This window comes from Macaca nemestrina, chromosome X (genome assembly GCF_043159975.1).
Source record: "Macaca nemestrina isolate mMacNem1 chromosome X, mMacNem.hap1, whole genome shotgun sequence".
NCBI lineage: Eukaryota > Metazoa > Chordata > Mammalia > Primates > Cercopithecidae > Macaca > Macaca nemestrina.
Genome location: NC_092145.1, coordinates 15293951 through 15307754, shown reverse-complemented (window position 1 = coordinate 15307754; position 13804 = coordinate 15293951).

Genomic DNA, 13804 nt, shown 5'->3' with positions numbered 1-13804 from the left:
AAAATGGCTCTGCACAGCCAAAACTAGTTCCTGGCTGTCCGAACCCAACCCTATAGATAGAGGCTACTCAAAGACCCAGACTGCAGATGGTTTGTTGCCTTTGTACACGAAAATTTCTGTGCCTGTCATGTGACTGTTCCAGTCGTGGGTCTGTTGACCCTCAAGTCCATTTCTAGCTTTTTGCCTGCTCTGCTTTGTATGGTAGCGGGCCTGACCCCTTCAGGCTTTTTCCCAGGCTGACTTCCCGCTGGGTCTAGCCAATGGGAGGCACTCACTGGAGAAAGAAGAGGGGAAAGGAAAAAGAAGCCAGATAATTTCTTTCCCCTGCTTCTCTGTGTCCCAGAGTGACCAACTTGTCCCGGTTTGTCCAGGACTCTTCTGGTTTCAGCACTGACAGGCCCATGTCCCAGGAAGCCTTGAAAGTATCTCTGCTTCAAGCAGTTTATCCTTCAAGGTTGAATCTCTTCTGTGGCTTCAGCCCCTGCTGGTGGCCCTTCCTTCTCCATCCTAGAGATTGCCACTGTGATTCTAGCTTCCACTGGGTGATCCCAGCCCCTAACTCTTGTACCACTGTCCCCTCCCTTTGTCCCTCCAGCCTATGGGTATTAGCAGCTTCCTGCCACTACTAATGTCCAGGTTGCCTCTTCAATCCATTTTGGTTCTTAGGTCTGCCCTCAACTGTGTCACCAATTTCAGGCTTAAATTCTCACTGTTGTTTACACTTGAAGTGGTTTCTGTTTTACTGCTTAGATTCTGACAATAGTACTTACTTTATAGTGTTATCATGAGGATTAAATTAGTTAAATAAACCACTTACAGCAGTGCTTGGAACATGGTAATTGCTTGTTAAATGTGTACTGCTGTTATTATTAGTGTAGTGCGAAATAACATTTACCGCACGCTTGCCACGTGCCAGGCTAATCACTTTACACCCATGACCGTATTTAAGCCTTACAACCCTTCTACCTGGATGAACGTTGTTCTTGAGCTAATTGTTTAGGAAACCTGTTTGCATTTCACACCTAGAAATTCCCAGGCTCTTCTGAACCACTCCCCTTGGCAAACCCAACCATATTCCTTATTTACTGAGCATTCTCTTAGGCTTTCAGGACACAAACAGGAATGAAATGGTAACAGGAGATACAGTCTAGTGGGAGAGACTGGTATGTCAGCCAGTTGATTCATCCAAGCACAGAGGGCAATGCAACCCAGAGATAGCAGCAGTGTGGCAAAGTAGGGAAAAGCCTGAGCTCTGGAGTTGGGCTGCCTGGGTTTTGACCTAGGCTCTGCATCTACAAATTAATACATCTACATCCACCTATCATAAGGCAGGGAAGTCATTTTTAACCTCTATGTGCCTCAGTCTCCTCACATGGCAAAAGTACTCTTTTTATCATACCTATCCCAGGGAGGTTATTTTAAGGATCAATGAGTTAATATTTTTCAAGAGCTTAGAATATACACTAAATGTGATGTCTTTCTTAAGTGAAAATAAAATTAATAAGCTGAACCAATTGTAGGGGGAACCCAGAGGATGGTGTCACTTGATTCTGCCTGCAAGTATTCAGGAAGGCTTCACAAAGGAGGTGACATTGGAGTGGGATCTTAAAGAAGCAGTGGAAGTTTTCCAGATAAAGAAGAAAGCATCCCAAATCATCAGAAAGGCATGTGCAAAAAAGGCACAGAGTCATGAAAATGCTGGTGTGACTGGGGAGTAATGAGAAATGAGTAGCTAGAATTTGGTGGCAGGATATGAGGCTCAACATTTAGTTTTGGATATGTTGGACCAGATCTTGAGTGTCATGCTAAGGACTTCAGATTTAATTCAGAGGAAAGGAAGGGAGAGCCAACAAAAGACTTTAAGTTTGAGAGGGTAAAATAATCAGCTTTGTTTTGTGGGCATTTCATTCTCATGACAGTGTAAATTTAAAGCTGAAAAATCTGCTCAGGTGTAATAAAAAATACAGTAAAATCAAGTCACCCCAATTGGAACAACCTAAATGTCTATCAGCAATAGAATGGATACATTGTGTGTTATATTTCCACAGCGAAACACTATGCAACAGCACTTATAATGAATTACTGCTACGTGCAAAGGACATGGATGAATCTCTCAAGCCTAGTATTGAGCAAAAACAAACAAACAAAAAACCACACACACACACACACACAAGGGGTACATCCTGTATGATTCCATTTACATAAAGTTCAAAAACAGGCAACACTAATCTATACCACTAGAAGTCAATGGTTATCTCTGAGTGAGGAATAGTGATAGAAAGGGGACCCAAGTAAGGTTTCTGGGCTGCTAGTAATGTTCTCTGTCTTGAATTTGCCCTGGGTGCTGGTTTCATAGGTGTGCTCACTTTATGATTAAGTTCAAGACACAGAACACTTGTACTTTAAACCAAAAACAACATGTTTTTTAGTGACTTATAGGATACATATGCAAAAAAATCGCTTACTGTTTCAAAGTATAAGTGGAGAATATTCAACCCTGCAGAGATCCAACTGACCTTTGACCACAGTGGGATATGGGGATCCATGAACACAGATGTCTATTACAAAGCAGCTGCCCCAACAGAGTTTTCCTTTTAGGTATTTCCAGGTGACCCCAATATTATGCTTCTAGATCAATTCAGCTACAAATGGTTGGTCTGCATCATCACCCTGTGTTTCTGAAGTTCAAATTTCAAGGACTTTAAACATTGCCTCTAAGGAGAGACAAAAGGACCCAGGATTTGGGAAGGAAGTCAAGGGAGACTCTAGCCTTATCTATAATGGTTTAAGTCCTTACAAGGAGAAGTGTGTTTAAGTCAGGTGTTTATTGCAGTTAACACTAAACCTGAAAAAAACCTGTAGCTGTGCCTAGTCATTACATGATAATGAAAAGTAGCAGATATTACTTAATCAGGACTGAAAATTACTGGACCTGGCTTATCGTTATGTTAAATTAATGGCTTGCCTGTATATGTTCTTTTTTGATTACCTTCATGTGAGAAAGGTTGATGGTGTTGGGGACAATTTGCAGATGAGAAAACTGAAGATCTGAGACATTATGTGCATGGCCCCTGGCCAACCATTTATTAATAGTAGAAAACCACTATCATCACCCTAGTCCAAGCCACCATTATCTCATGCTTGGACAACTACATAGTTTACTAGCTGTTTCCCTAGATTTACTGTTTCATAATATGTTTTCTACACTGAAGCTAGAGTGATCTTTTAAGAACACCATGTTGGCCGGGCATGGTGGCTCAAGCCTGTAATCCCAGCACTTTGGGAGGCCGAGGTGGGCGGATCACCTGAGGTCAGGAGTTCGAGACCAGCCTGGCCAACATGGTGAAACCTCGTCTCTACTAAAAATACACAAATTAGCCGGGCATGGTGGCAGGCGCCTGTAATCCCAGCTCCTCAGGAGGCTAAGGCAGGAGAATCACTTGAACCCAGGAGGCAGAGGTTGCGGTGAGCCAAGATCGTGCCATTGCACTCCAGCCTGGGGGACCAGAGTGAGACTCTGTCTCAAAAAAGAAAAAAAAAAAAGAATGCCATGTCACCCCCTTGACTTTTTAGTTTTTTATTCTTTTGTAGAGACAGAGTCTTGCCATCTTGCCGAGGCTGCTCTTAAACTCCTGGCCTCAAAAGATCCTCCCACCTTGGCCTGCCAAAGCACTGGGATTACAGGCACACTTTATTTACTAAACTCTTCAATGGCTTCCCAGTGATCTTAGGGTAAGGGCTCAAAACATCAGCAGGACTTTGTAGGCCCATGATGGGTAGGCCCCACATGTGTATCTCTTCAGCTCCATCTCACACCATGTTCCTCCTTGTTCTTTATGCTCCAGCCACACTGAATTTTCAGTCCCTGAAACTTGCTATACCCCTTTCAACCACAGGGTCTTCGCATGTGCTGCTCCCTTTGATGTGGGTGTTCTAAAATTTATTAGTTTGGCATCAGCCATTTTCTGTTCCTCCAACTAACACCTGTTAACAGGCAGACCTACCTAAGTTAGGAGCCCAATTCTCCTTGTTTCCCTTTGTGTTACAGCAGTTTGAAGCTATTTCAGTCTTTTCAAGGAAAAAATGATCCCAAAGGGACTTAAAATAACAAAGCAAGGGATTGTCAATTCTGTTACCTTGAAAGGCAAATTTTGGAAAACAAAAAGCTACCCTTTGAAGAACTGTAAACATTAAAACACAATTAATAACAATAGAAGGCAATATCATCTAATGGTTTAGAAAACAGGCATTGGGGCCCGGGTGGTGGCTCACGCCTGTAATCCCAGCACTCTGGGAGGCCGAGGCAGGCAGATCACGGGGTCAAGAGATCGAGACCATCCTGGCCAACATGGTGAAACCCCATCTCTACTAAAAATACAAAAATTAGCTGAGTGTGGTGGCACGCGCCTGTAGTCCCAGCTACTCGAGAGGCTGAGGCAGGAGAATCACTTGAACTTGGGAGGCAGAGGTTGCAGCGAGCAGAGATCGTGCCATTGCACTCCAGCCTGGGCGACAGGGTGAGACTCTGTCAAAAAAAAAAAAAAAAAAAAAAAGAGAACACACATTGGCTTCAGACAAGCCTTGGCTCTGTGAAGACCTCACTGACTGTGACCTTCGGCAAGTTACTTCAGCTTGCTGAGTTTCCACCACTGTAAAATGGAGACAATAGCAGAACTCACCCAAGAGGATGGTTTTGAGGATCCAATGACAGGATGTATTTGATCACTTAGCTAAGTGCCTGGCACACTATAAATCTTCAACAAAGTGTGGTTACTCTAATAATTATTATATGAGAACACCTAAAACTTTCTTCCACTCAGGCTATGAAGGCAACTGATAAAAGTGGAACAGAAAATGACATGTTCACGAATAGCAAAAACAAAAACAAAAAAAACTTCTTATAAAGAGCCAAAAGATGTCGGTCAACAAGCCAGGCACTGTGACTCACACCTGTAAATACCAACATTTTGCGATGCTGAGGTGAGATCACTTGAGCCCAGGAGTTCAAAACCAGCCTGGGCAACATAGTGAGACTTCGTCTCTACAAAAATTTAAAAATTAGCAGGATGTAGTGGTGCACCCCTGATCCCAGCTACTCAGGAGGCTGGGGTGGGAGGATTGCTTGGGCCCAGTAGGTCGAGGCCGCAGTGAACCGTGATCGCCCCACTGCACTCCAGCCTGAGTGACAGAGAAAGACCCCTTCTATTTATAAAAAAGAAAAGAAGAAAGGACGTCAACGGATTTCACTATTTAAGTAAAGAGGACATTCATTCGACTGAGGAGTGGTTAGGAGCAAGCTTTCTTAGCCTCTCAGATCCTTAGCTTCCTTTTCAATACAAGAGGCTCTAATCCCAACATCACAGGTTGTTGTAAATTAAGTTTACACCTCGTCATGCTTGTAAAGCACTTAGCATGACACTTGGCACATAGTAAGCGCTCAATAAACAGTAGCTGCTGTTCCCACCGATGTTGCTGCTTTTATTCTTCTTGAGCCGGAGCCTTTGCAGCCCTTAGTGTCCAGTGAAGGCTGCTGTGGTTAAAGCTCCGGGTGCATCATCGAAACCGGTTCCCAAGCTTCTAAATTCTGTGTCAAGTGAACTTCTAGGCCATTTAAAACACAAAGGCAAGGCGAGGGGGCCCCCAAAGTGCCCCGGATTTTCAAAGGGCATGCCGGCGCCTGGAAAGTTGTGATGCCCCGGGCATTCAGGGTAGCGCGGTGGGAAAGCCCGCGCCGCTCGGCCCCTACTCAGGCCGGCCGTCTCGGGGGGCGCGGCCCAGACCACCGACGCGCCTGGCGGGGGCACGAGCCGCTGGGCGTCCACCCTGCCTGGCCCCCGAGGTGTTCCCAGGTACCCGAGCCTCGCGGCGTTTTCAAGTGCTGGCTGCGAAGCTTGAAAAGGACCCGCCGCTGGGCCGGGCGTTTTGTGTTTGCCAAACAAAGCATGAAGGCAGAGTGAGTAAAAGGGGCGGACCGGGCGCGGCACAAAGGCCGGGGGCGGGCCCGGGCTGGGGAAATACAGTTCAGTGGGCCTGAATTGATACGCTCAGCCCCTAAAGCCCCGGGCTGGGCGATCACAGGGCATGAAGGCCCAGCAAAGAGCACTCTGCTGCATTGATCCAATCCCGAGCGAGCAAGCGAGAGGCTTGGAAAGGGGAGGCGGGCAAGGACCGAAGGGGGGCATACAGGGGTCTGTAGGAGCCGCTGGCCGCAGTTAGGCACTTTTCTTAGAAATGAGGGAATCTCCTGGACTGGGCGAGGGCCCTCCAGATGGAGCCTGTCCCCAAGCCCAAGCGGCCAGGGCAGGAATGTCTCCTCCGTTTCTATGGAAAGCAAGCACGCTGCCGGGTCACCCGCGACAAAGATGTTCTCTCTTCCTGTTCTGGAAAAGATGCAGGGCGGGGTGTGGGGGTCGGGGGGCCGGCTGCACGTTCTCTAGGGCCCTCCCCCACCCCTCCTGCATTCTGTGAGTCTGGAGATGCACAGATGACTCTGGTCCTACACCATGCGCACACCCGGCACCTACACAGTGTCTGCCATTGTTTATTATTGGAGGGAGGGACAAATTGGGTGGATGGTGGGAAGGACACATGCATAGATGTGTGGTTCAACCAGATGGGTTCTGATCCCTTAGTTATTTTCTAATTCACATTTTTGACTGGGTGGTTTTGTCTCATATGAATATGGTTATGGAAGTTTTGTTTTTTTCTTTGTACCTTCTTGTGTTTTCCAAATCATTGAACATGTTCACAAAGTATATAATCAGAAAAAAATCGATAAACATTGTTTAAAATACAAATAAAACAGACAAAAGGAAACAGTGTCAGAGATCATGACCATGTGATAATAATGATGATATCGTACACATTATCCGTAACCAACTATTCTTACATGCTTATATCACACACATTGCTTTTCACAATCACCCCGTACTTAATACAGGACCCAGCACACGATACTTAATAAATGGCTGGATTTGCTCCTGCATAGTGGCAGGCTGGTGGAATCCAATGCCTTTGAACAAATGAAGTAGCTGAGGTTCTAAGAGCCTAAGTGTTGCAGCCAGGAATGAATCTGCCAAATGCAAATCCAGTCCTCCTTCCCAATGCCCCATAGAATCCTGAAGGGCTTCTTCAAATACAGGCTATTTTATTTCACTCTTCTGTGTTCATTTCTGGACTATGAGGCCCCAGATTTCCTTTCTGAAGACAAGGTTTGTTTGTTTTTGTCGTAATGACACACTCGGCATCATTAAGTGTCCGTGAAGAGGAATCTTTTAGTTGCATTAGAAACGTGGTTTGTGACCACTGAGAGCCTTGGGAAACGAAGCTCTCCTAGCAGGAAGAGAGGCAGGCTGTTAATGAAACGGCTTTCTCGGGGCGGAGTTTCTGCATTCTCTTAGGGCAGACTTGAGCATTATTGCCAAGGAAAAGCTTAGGCCATGTCTGAACTACACACACTGTGATCTGTGAGTATAAACAGTTCAGATCTGAGCAAGGCAGTTCCTACCCAGAAAGACTTTCTCATTCCTAGCTCCTTTCCTTGGTTTGTAAATTGTAACTGATACAAAATACTTTAAACTCGGCCTTGATTTGAAGTTTACTGAGGGAATCAGGCGACTAATTGAGCAAGAATATACTTTTTGAAGTTAAGTCAGCATTGTTTAAGCAGTTTTATTTGAGATCCTTCAAACAGGTTTGCACCATAATTTATTGCAATTCCTTTTTTAAAAAAATTATATTGGTATCAATTTTCTTGCTTGAAAGTATTCTTTTCCTGTATTATATTGTCAGTCAGAACATCATAGTAATAAATATCAATCTACTACTTTATTTTTAAATTGACTCTTACATGTGGTTTTGTGAAATTCTTAAACCTCACATGAAATATTTTGCTTAAAATTGCATCATGCAGATCAATACTGATTTAGCCCATCTGTTTTGATGAAAAATTTCTTGGCTCTAGTAGGAAAGAGGGGTTTCCTTGCAATATATTCCCCTCACTTAAAACCCCACAAATGAAATAAGACCTCAGGATTGCATGAGATAATTTACATACTAATTAGGTTGCATGGTGTAGTTGAGAGAGAGAGAGAGAGAGAGGCTCTGGATGCTAACATGGCTTCAAACTAGTGTGATTGTAAGTTGCTTATCCTCCCTGTGTCTCAGTTCACTCATCAGTCAATCACTGAGGGCCATTAAGAGGATAAAATGAGATATGATTGAAAAGAGCCTGGCATAGTAAGTGCTCAAGAATTTTTTTTTCGTGTTTTTCCCTATTAACAACAGCCTTTAACATCCTCCTTTGTAAAAAAGGATTGATTTCCTCACATGTAAAATGGGGATAGTGACACAATAAGAGTAGCATAGTACAGGATATTGATGAAGAGCATAGATTCTGAACTCAGACTGGGTTCGAATCTCAGCCCCATTACCAGTTGTGTGACTTTGGGCAACTACATCAATCTTCTTGCTCCTCATTGTCTTCCTGTGTAGAAAAGGAGTGGTCAGGGGCTCGTTGTAGTACCCACCACCCAGGGTAGTTGCCAGTATTCAGTGAATTAATGCACACAGTATAGATCTACCTAAACTTCTGCATGGCTTCCTTTTGCAGCCTGTAAAAACCTGCAGACCCCTTTGCAGAATAATATTTTTAAATACATAAATGCAATACTTTGGATTACAAAGGGAAAACTAGTTATAATGAAATCAAGTTATTGATATATTTTTAAAACAAATTTGTGATATACATGCTTCCTTAGTAGCATATTAAATAAATAACAAGATTTAGCAGTCTGTCTAATATCCACCAATATTTCAAAGCAATAAGGAAAGTAAGTGGTATTGTGAGATAACTACGACTGTAATGTACTGGAAAAGTACCTGTGATATTTCTACTGGTAACAAAGTCACAGGTATTGCACATATGACTTTGGTTTGTTGCCTACATTCATCATGAAAGGCTTGCTTTCATTTAGAGGTTAATGGAAATTAATTTTCTAATTTTGTTGTAATTTTTCCCATCTAAGTTTATGGACACCAGATTAAGAACAAAACTCTGATTAGTACAATACGTGCTAGCTATTATTACATCAGAGAGGTCGTATGGATTGGGTAAAATAATGAGTGTGATGGCCATTGCAAACATCAGGCATTTAATACATGGAAGATATTTCAGTTGTTTGCAACTGTTACATTTCATGAAAGCCATCATAGACAATATATTTTAAAAATAGGCATAACTGTATTTTAATAAAATTTTATTTACAAAAATAAGCAGCTGGTGGGCTTGTTTGGCCCATGGACCATAGTTTGCTGGACCCTGTATTAAAACATTCTTTCTTTTTTTATTATACTTTAAGTTCTGAGATACATGTGCAGAACATGCAGGTTTGTTGTACAAGTGTACATGTGCCGTGGTGGTTTGCTGCACCCATCAACCCGTCATCTAGGTTTTAAGCCCCATATGCATTAGGTATTTGTCCTAATGCTCTCCCTCCCCTTCTCCCCCACCCCCAACAGGCCCCGGTGTGTGATGTTCCCCTCCCTGTGTCCATGTGTTCTCATTGTTCAACTCCCACTTATGAGTGAGAACATGAGGTGTAAAACATTGTTTCTTGAGGAATATTGTATGCAACTTGAAACATTTCAACTTATATCATACCTTGTCAAATACTTGACACAGGACTCAACTGGGAAATGCTGTGAAAATCCTTTATAAAAACCAGAAAAATAATGGTTTTTCTAGTGATAAATGATAGGTGAATGATAGCTAACCAAATTAAATTGAATTTACTTGATCTGTTAACCTGCTATAATGTCTAGAACTGCCTTGTCTATGAAAACACAGAGAAACATAAAGCCAGTAACAATGGTAATATTCTGAGTAATTAGAACCAGCAGCACGTTAATATGTGGGAAAAGTAAATGGCATGGAAACCATTCATGGCAATATTACCTTGTACCTGGAGCTTTCTCCAAAGGGCTGTAACTACCCTGCAGCTGTTGCTTGCTTGGTACCCTGTAGGTTTTCAGTATATACTTGTCAGTTGATTGACTCTCCTGATGAGTCTTCAAGGAAGAAGAGAAGCAGGCATGTATTCATTTGGAAATCTTGGTATTTCTATTGTGTAGACAGTGTTCTGGTATTTCTAGGGCTGGGGAAAGGAAGGCAAAACAAGGTGAGATAGTTTAGGGTTCAATAGAATGGAAAAGGTAAAGTACTGGGATGGCTGCTCTTCAGATAGACACATTTCATGGCGGCCGGGTGCGGTGGTTCATGCCTATAATCCCAGCACTTTGGGAGGCCGAGGCGGACGGATCACCTGAGGTCGGGAGTTCGAGACTAGCCTGGCCAACATGGATAAACCCCCGTCTCTGCTAAAAATACAAAATTAGCCAGACGTGGTAGCGCATGCCTGTAATCCCAGCTACTCGGGAGGCTGAGGTAGGGGAATCGCTTGAACTCAAGAGGCAGAGGTTGCCATGAGCCAATATCACACCATTGCACTCCAGCCTGGGCAACAGGAGAGAAGCTCCATCTCAAAAAAAGAGAAACGTTTAATGGCAACAAACATTATTGAGCAACTACTGAGTGCCGGGTGCTAGGATGAGATTGAGGGGGGAGAAATTGCCAGTGGATTTTGCTTCTCCTACAAAAAGTTAAGTCTACATAACAGAGAAAGTGGCTGTGTTACGGAAAGCAAGAGGACAGGTCAGAACTAGAAATGTTAAACATTCCAGCCAGCTGTGGAAGTTGAGTATCTGGAACTAATATCTTTCGTTGTCTTTGTTTCTGGCCCCAATGCCATCCATTTCCTTTTTTCCTGTTTTGTTTAGCACTTGCCTTCAACTGGCGGAAACAAACAAACAAAAACAAACAAACAAACAAAAGCTTCTTGTGCAAAAGTCACCAAGACATTGTAAACGAAAGGGCCCACATCATTTGTGTGCATGGTTGGACCTGAAACTGGCTTCGACACTAACACAGCAGATTATAGGCAGCCCCCAGTGTATAACTTTAGGAAGATCCCATTCATGGGGTAAAAAGAACATTCCAAGACTTCAGTCCAGGTCCCAACACTAGAAGCTGCCTTTAGCCATAGAAGTCACCCCCAATGATTTCTGCTTTCTCTGCCTGTTGGGGTGGGAATATTCCTACTGCATCTGCCAGGGTAGCATGGCAGAGTTAAGCTACAACCCTGGAAGAATGTTTTTGTAGGTATCATGTTATCTGGAGTCTTAAGTTTTATAGATGCCAAGTCCTACCTGTTCTCTTTTCTTAAGCTGTTGGGCCTGCCCCATACCACACAGCTGGCACCCCTAAGGAAGTATGTGAGGGAGTTCATCTCAGTCAACCAGGCACCATTCAGATCTTTGATCCTGAGCCATTTTTTGCTCTGCACTAATTCCTAGTCTTTCTGACTTCTACCCTCATTTTTCATTGTCAGTCTCACCTTTATCCTACATTCCTCATGTTCAGAATTGCTTCCCTAGAAAACACCATTGGCTACCTTTTTTACTGGTATCTAAACTTCCTTACCATGTGGCGATGGGGCTTGATGAGGCTCTCATAGTGCTAAGAGTTGTTTGTGAGAGGATCCTGTGTGTAGCTACAAAGGATGCTCAAATTGAGATGGTGTGCAGAGAGGAGAAGCAAGTGGGAACTCAAGGTCAATATAGCAGAGAAAGGCATGAAAATGTGTCAGGAAGCTGGGTAGGTAGTGAGGGGAAGTTATTGAAAGTCAAGCTATGCAGTTAGGGAATAGAGGCACAGTGAAATGAGAGTAAACATTAGCATATTGAAAGGTCAAGCGAGCAAGAGGACAAGTCTAGCTGGATATCTGAAATGAGCATTATGATTATTATTACCGAGACAGGGTCTCACTCTGTCACCAAAGCTGGAATGCAGTGTGCCATCACAGCTCACTGCAGCCTGTATTTCCTGGGCTCAAGTGATCCTCCCACCTCTGTCCCTCAAGTAGCTAGGACCACAAACAGGCACCACCATGCCTGGCTAATTATTATTATTATTATTATTATTATTATTATTATTTTTGTAGTGGTGGGGTCTTGCCATGTTGCCAAGGTTAGTCTTGAATTCCTGGGCTCAAGTGACCCTCTCATCTTGGCCTCCCAAAGTGCTGGATTTATAGGTATGAGCACCACACCAAGCCCACCCAGGCATATTATCCATGGCCAATCTAATACCTCCTCCAACTATGGCATGGTACACAGGAGGACCTGATGGATTTAGACGGCCAAATGGCAAACACCACTGTATAAGGTAGGCTAACCTACATTGTGCTAACTACCCACAATTTTAGTGATACACATTTCTGTTTCATTCTTGCTACATGTCTTACATGGGTTGCCACCTAGAAAGAGGTTGCTTACATTCATGGCTTACCAGGCATTAAATGCTCTGGCCTAGGAGTAACTCATATCACTTCTGCTCATGGTCCATTGGCCTGAGCTAATCCTATGGTCCTGCCCATCAATACTTCATGAGCACTAATTTAGCCACAGGCAACACTCAGATGATAATCATGGCTACACCAGGGCCTTGACATTGACATAGCCCCTCCGTGAATGGCACTTTGTCCAGGTTCACTCCAGCTCCACACTTGGCTCTTGAACAGTAAAACTTCCAATACAACAGCCCATCTGCTGGCCATATATAACATTACTCTATGGGAAAACAAACTCTGGGTTTTAAAAAGCCATCTCACAAATAGACCTTGAAAGCTTGCCTATTAGTAAGTTGGAAATGGCCTTAGTGATCCTAAGCCCAGGATGATCATGTGGCAAAATTATGCCACATGGGAGCAATGACAATTTATAATAACCTCCTTCTTCCATGGTGCCTCTTCCAGTGAATGGCACCACCATGTACCCAGTTGCATAAGCCAGAACTCGCTCCTGCCTTCTCTGCCACCAATCTCTCCCTTATACTATGCTGTAATCCCAATGGGCTTTCTTTGTTTTGTTTTGTTTTGTTTTTTTGAGACAGAGTCTCACTCTGTCACCCAGGCTGGAGTGCAGTGGCACGATCTCGGCTCACTGCAACCTCTGCCTCCCGAATTCAAGCGATTCTTCAGCCTCAGCCTCCTGAGTAGCTGGAATTACAGGTGCGTGCCACCACACCCGGGTAATTTTTGAATTTATTAGTAGAGATGGGGTTTGCCATGTTGGCCAGGCTGGTCTTGAACTCCTGACCTCAGCTGATCCACCCGCCTTGGCCTCCCAGAGTGCTGGGATTACAAGCGTGAGCCACCGCACCCAGCCCCAATGGACTTTCTTCTGTTGTTTATATACTTCAAGCTTGTTCTTGTTTCCACGTCTTTGTATTTGTTGTTCTTTCTGCCTGGCATACATTTCCAAACTACCTTTAATATTAATTTAGCTATCCCTTACCTTTAGGAATGTAGGTGAACTCACCATCATTAGTTAGTGACTCAGGGCCAATCACTAGAATGGAAGCTCTCTGAAAGCAGGGACTACTGTGTACTCTTTGGATTTTAGTAAGGGCTCAATAAATGCATGCTTACTGGATGAATGGCCATAGTGAGTCACCAGCGAAGGCAGTACGGAGTGCCTCTTTTCACTCTCATACTCTTGGGTGTCATGTATGACCTGTTTCACTTTACTGCCAGTTGGGGCAGTGCAAGGGTACAGGCAGCTTCACAGTTTCCTTCCATGCTTCCGTCCCCTCCTTTGGGTGGGGATTTCAGACTCAGGAGCAGCTTCAGTGATTTTTTTGTTTTTATTGTTGTTGTTTTTGTTTTTTGTTTTGCTTCATTTTGTT